The following is a 7,025-nucleotide window of genomic DNA, read 5'->3' as shown; positions in this document are numbered from 1 at the left end:
TTACTTTTGCTTTGAAAAGACAAACATAATTTTTATGTTTTCTCTATCTTATATGTTGCTAAAGCTTGATGCATACTGTAAAATAATTGTTTGCTGTTTGTTTCCCTACTGCTTCCTAACCATAGAAATTATTGTGACCACCAAACAAATTACTAAACATGGAAGCAGAGTCTGTCAACCACACTTTAATATTTGTCAAATGCTAAAGCATTCTAAGTACTTAATATACAAACAATATTTTACCATCAAATCTGCCATGTTTTGTTGGAGGGATAATTAAGATACAATATTTTAATGCAAATATTTCATGAAGGACATATTGAATTGGTGGATTTATATAAGCAAAAATATTGATTTAAGCTTAATTGTGACCCAGAGCATACAGCCACCCTGACTAGACGGGAACTCACCAGTACTGGTGTAATGTAAGTAATCATGCAAAAATAGCTCAATATAGAGGTTATTATGTGTACGGTCATATGATTTTCCACCTTGAGTCGAGAGCCCGTCACATATCTAAAACTATTTCAGTGATATTTCAGAAAATAACAATATTTCTAATATTACTTGCACTTTACTGCTATAACAAACAACTTATGTGAAAAAATGGTAGTTACTAGCTAAAACAAAACAAAAAAGTGGAAAGACAAAAACGAGGATAGGTTGGTACTGAAACAGATATCAGGAACACCTTTTAGGTAACAGCTAACTGTTAGTTAGAATTTGACTGTCAAACTAGCACTTAGCAAAACAGATAATGTTATGAGAATTTATGGAGTCCATTGCGAGGGCTGTCACAATAAGTCATGGACAATAGCTGTCACAATAAGTCATGGACAAAAGCGTTTTTTTAAAAATACAAAATGCTCAATGGAAAAAATAAAAAAAGTAAAATATTCTTACTAGTAATTTATAAACAATTTTTGAGCAAACATGCAAAAACAAACCAGCACGATATCATATAATTTTCATTTGGACCCCCCTGGATCAAGGTCAAGGTAACCATTACTAAAAGTAGAAAACTGGTTTCCAGACCATAACTAAAAGTTAAAAATGAGATATTACATTCAAACTCGGTGTATAGAAAGCTAAAAAGAAGACCAAGATTAGAATTGCATTTGGACCCCCTGAGATCAAGGTCAAGGTAACTAAAAAAGAAAAATAACTGGAGTTTTGAATGATATGTTGTAATCAAACTTCAGGGGGCGTGAGGGATGTTGCATGTATTCATTATCCCTCATGTACAGACTTAATCAAACCGAGTCTGCAATTCTCTTGTAATTTTGTTGTGATTAATGCTTCCGAAGGATCACTTTGTTTCCAGATTTTGATATATAGCTAGCGTATATGAAGACCTCAGCTGGTATTGCATTTGGACATACCGGGGTCAAAGTCACCGTTAATAAAATAAGAAACATTGTTTCCGGACAATTACTATAACCATAGTTAGGAATGTTATAATGTAATCAAACTTAGTAAATAGCCAGTTTATACGAAGACCTTGCTTTTGGTTGCTTTTTGCTTTTGCTCTTGTGGTCAACGTCAAGCTAATCATTACTAACAATAGAAGAATGGTTTTAGGATAATAACAACAAGAGTAAAGAATGAAATATTGTAATCAAAATTGTTACATAGCAAGCTTATATATGATCCTGATTGAGAATGCTTTGAGAACCCCTTGGGTCAAGGTCACTGTTACTAGTAGTAGAAAAATTGTTTCCGAAAGATAACTAAGTTAAAAATGAGATATTGTAATCAACCTTGGTATTTAGCAGCCTTTATATTGAAACCCTGGTTGGATGGCATTTGGAACCCCTGGTCCCGTGTTCACAGAGATTTAAGGATCAGGATCAAGATCAGGATCAAATTTAAAAACTCTAATATTCTCTATTATTTATACTCATAGATTAAATATTCAGTGTTAACTTGATAAAACTGGACTGACTTGAAATAGCATGCTTATGAAATTTAAGAATAAATTTATTGTTATTTTTACAAGATACGAACATTTTACAGTTGATCCAAATTTTGTTAACAAGTTTTTTCAATATTTGGGAGGTGTGACCTAGTTTCTGAACCCAGGTGACTCATATTAGAACTTTGCCTAGAAATCATCAAAACAAACTTTCAAACCAATTTCCAGGATTGTTGAATCAAAACCGTAGCCACTAGAGTGTTAACAATATTTTTCTATTTTTAGCTCCTCTGACCTAGTTTTTCATCCGAGATGACCCCTGTTTGAACTTGTCCGAGCATTTACCTAGACAAGCATCCTAACCAAGCTTGTTGATAAATGAGTCGAAAATGTGACCACTAGAGTGTTCACTAAAGTTTTTTTCTATTTTTAGCTCCTGTGACCTAGTATTTTATCCGAGATGATCCATGTTCGAACTTATTCGAACAATAACCTAGACAATCATCTTGACCAAGTTTGATGATGATTAAGCAAAAAAAATGTGACCACTAGAGTGTTAACAAAATTTTTCTTGTGACCTAGTTTTTCATTCGAGATAACCTATGTTCGAACTCATCCAAGCTATAACCTAGACAAGCATCCTGACCAAGTTTGATAATGATTTAGTCAGCATCCTGACAAAGTTCAATGATGATTGAGGCAAAAGTGTGACCGCTAGAGTGTTAACGAACAAGTTTGAACGGACGACGGACATTCTACGAGCCTAAAAGCTCACCCTGATCTAGCTCAGGTGAGCTTAAAAGTATTGTACATATAAGAACAAGTATGTCATCAAGGGATATAACCTATTTTGGAAGAAACAATGTTGATAACGGTAGTACATATCAATCGTTTTACTATTTTTACTCTAGTCTTGTGTAAGCCAGTTAACGATAATTTGAAATTTGCTGACAAGTCTGGCAACGTATAATTTAAACCAACAAAAACAACACATCCATCACACATTAGCCCGGGTATTGTTATGTGCTCATTAGCATGATCAAGAGCTGGCAGGATTAAGAGAAATACCCGAGGTGCATGATGTTTTATGGACAGCAAGACCTACTTATATAATTGTCCAATTCCATCCCCGCCTTGGACTTGGTGGCGTTCTTAACTTGCAAAATTTGAGGCCCTCAGAATAAAAACGTTGCCAAGGTACTGTAAATTATCCAGCACATCCGTCCATTGATTTCTTTAATTTGATCTGGTAATGCGGTGAATATACCCAATCTTTATAATTCTGGAAACAAAGTGATCCCTCGGAAGCATTAATCACAACAAAATAACATAAGAATTGCAGACTCGGTTTGATTGAGTCTGTACATGAGGGATAATGAATAAGTGCAACATCCCCCACGCCCCCTAGCACCGGCTTGAGCGGTACTCAATTCTCAACACTTTATAGTGTTGGCATCAATGATCCCGAAGGACCAGAAAATATAACAACACCGAAGTGAAGTACGGGGCAACTTTTTACGGCTGCCACACGGCACTTGACACCTGCTGTTGTGAAGTACAAAATTCTGGAAACAAAGTGATCCCTCGGAAGCATTTATCACAACAAAATAACATAAGAGTTGCAGACTCGGTTTGATTGAGTCTGTACATGAGGGATAATGAATAAGTGCAACATCCCCCACACCCCCATAAAAACAGGACGGCCTAGACATGCCTTTTGGAAGGGTAATGAAACACAGTCCATAGATATAGAATGCTGTGGCCAAGGACATCCTAAGTGGCACGTGGTGAGAATGAAAATAAACGTCGGGTTTCATTTTTCACGATTATGAGTTAATGTAACTTGGGACATAATAATATGTACGAACAATCAACTACCAACTAGATTAGTCTTGAAATTTTGTGTCAAATTGACAGTTATTCAATTGAAAACCAATGTGAAGGGATTAAATGTAGTTATTTCATCAAATGTATGTCAAAATCAAAGACTTTAAACCAAACATTTCAACAAAATAATCAAATAGAGAAAAAAAACCTTAAAGAAAGCCCAACACAGCATAAAAGAAAATGTTGCAGGCTTGGATTGATTGAGCCTGTTCATGGACGGTACTGGAAAATGCAAGTAACCGTCCACACCCCTAGCACCGGCTTAAGCAGAATTCAACATTTAAACACGAAGATGGTGAAATTTTGAATTTAAAAACACCTGCAGTTGTGTTCATACGGCGGTTATCATGGCACCTTCAATGTGACACAGTTGTACGATTCCATGAAAAGTGGCGTATTGTCCAAAAATAAAAAAATGATTAGAAAAATAAGTACAATACCCTAATATGTTATGATTTATAAAGTTGATTCAGTAAAATTAACAGTTTTGTAATTTGTAACAGGTATGATGGCCATTTTGAAGTTCTTCCGCCATATTGGATTTTAGAAAAATGGGCCCATGCTCTTTTTTTCATATACAGCCCAACGTTCATTTTTTAAGTTTTTAATGTTTTTTTGAGCGCTTTAACCATTTTCCGACACAAATGACTGGACTGCAATTTCCTTCCTCTATTGTCCACTTTTTCCGTTTTGAAGATAAAATGTTACGTTAAATACTTGGTCAAGATGAAAATTTTTGGCGTGAGCCGCATAAGCATACCTTAGGCCTGTAAAATAATGTTTTGATATATATAAAGTATGTACATTTTCTTAAAATAATGTTTCTTATTTTACATCAATTGAAGGAGATACACTTGTCCAAAATCATTTTTGGCTATGACGTTATATTTTTTGTTCTACAGCCATCGTTGTTGGACAGCCTTGGTATAAAAATCTGGAAACAAAGTGATCCCTCGGAAGCATTAATCACAACAAAATCACAAGAGAATTGCAGACTAGGTTTGACATGGACAAAGCTTGGACATGAATTTTAATCAGTCCGACTTAAAATCTGTAAAGAAATGTATAGACTTTAGTCTAAAATCTCATAGTATATACAATATTTTGTTGATGATAACCACGAATTTCATTTCATAACATTTTGTCAAAAATCTTTTAACCCACAACAGTGCTTGTGTCATTTCATTTGCCACCAATGCCTGTCAAGCCTTCTTATTCTTGCAGTCTGACTAGGCTCTATACAGTTGGCTGACCAACTTTAACTTTTTCATTTGATATCCCAAAACAAATTCGAATGGAAAGTTCGAAAATGGAAGATAGTCAAGTCCCTTTAAAGAATTCAACAGATGATAGGTAAATAGTGCAATTGCCATGTAAGCTATGCTTTGCAGTTTCCTAACTAATAGGGTTGAATGAAAAGAAGCATGAGTTGCCGATTTTTTACACGAAAAAAGAAAACAAGTTTGATGATTTAATTCACAGGCCCCAGTAGCTGTTAATATAAGCTACTGTACTATTAAGCACTGTGTCATGCAAAAGCTGTCAAAAGCTGTTAAATCTGGCATTGGAAGCATTAATCAAAACAAAATTACATGAAAATTGCAGACTCTGTTTGATTGAGTCTTTACATGAGGGATAATGAATAAATGCAACATCTCTCACGCCCCCTACCACTGGCTTGAGTCAACAGTACTCATTTCTTAACACTTAATAGTGCTGGCATCAATGATACCGAAGTGCGTTAAGCTTTTAACAACTGCAACAGTAAATTATATTCATTTACATGTATTGTTAACAACTTATATATCACAAAATTTGTAAAAAAATAAGACACATTCAAACTTTTTTTGAATCGTGTAAAGCAACACATATACACGCTTTATCACATATTTATGTGTTTTCATACATATGCGACAAGTTCAGATCCAGATCAGCATACACATCCGTACAGTATGTTCGTTTTTATATTCATAAAATAATTTTTTGTTTTCTGTTAAAAGTGAGCAGTGGAGATCCTGATCAGTCTGCACGGATGTGCTTAATAATTTTTAGCTTTTAGTTGTCTGAATCAGCAATTATAATGATTCCATTATCCTCATACACAACAATCTTGGACATCATCGTCTGCCGTTATGCTGAATCTCCTTACTTAACGAAATGATTTTGGCTCAGGTAGATTACTTTTTATCATTTTCCAAAATTGTTTTAAGAATTTTATTTTCTGCTTCTATCTGAGTGGTTACCCTGGTTTCAGACTCGCATCTGTTATATTATCTGGAGTTCTTAAAATTACTTGTTCATACTCATAATGTGTAAAAAATAAGCTTTAAATAAGAAGAAAGATCACTTATGGTGAAGGAAAAAATGGCTTGTTTGTGAATGAGGAATCGTTAATTTTGTAGGTTCAACAGAGTTTTATGATGATTTTTAAACATCCTGTAACACATTTTTTTCAAGGTTTTAGTTCATAAAATTTAATATGATGCTCAAATTAAGATTTGTCAATATTGTAAGTAGCAATTAGGATTTTTTTTATAAAGATTTTACCCAATTTAACATTTCATGTAAATAAAGGGAGGTAATAAAAAATTTATTTTCTATAAATTCTATGTCAAATTTTCCAATAAGAAATGAATAAATATAATGTGCACATATATATTTGCATATGGTATACACACAGTAACAATATCAATCAAAAAACATACAGGATCTTTAACTTCTCTAGTTCTTTTACATTCATTGTAAAAGATCAGGTATGGTAGATAAAGGGAAAGAGCTCTTGCTTACTCCTATTACTTTGTGTTTGTCTTGCATTAAGTCTTCTCCCCCTTTGTCTGACCCAAGGCTTACCATTCTCATCAAATTAATACTTTTATCCTTCTTTGTCAAAAAGATAACTGCTCCCTTTCTGATCCATATATATTTTCATCTTAATGTAAATAGTATGGTTCTCTTTTCGATCCAGGTAAAAAGTCTGTTTTCATTTAGATATTATGGTTGGTCATTTTTATCTATGTAGAATTGTGCACCATTATCATCAAAGTGAAACAGTAAATCAGAATATTCCATACAAAACTGTTGTTGTTATAATAACACTGGTTCCCCTTATCATCGTGTTGTAAAGGATTTTTGAATTAATCAAACTTTATTCCTGCTGCCGCAGACTTTGACGTCTCCTTTCTGTTCTATCTTGTTTCTTTTTATTATTTAGAGCCGCTCTTTC

This window comes from Ruditapes philippinarum, unplaced genomic scaffold (assembly GCF_026571515.1).
Source record: "Ruditapes philippinarum isolate M1 unplaced genomic scaffold, ASM2657151v2 ctg4606_1_1_1_1, whole genome shotgun sequence".
NCBI classification, from domain to species: Eukaryota; Metazoa; Mollusca; class Bivalvia; order Venerida; family Veneridae; genus Ruditapes; species Ruditapes philippinarum.
Note: the sequence above shows the minus strand (reverse complement) of the source record.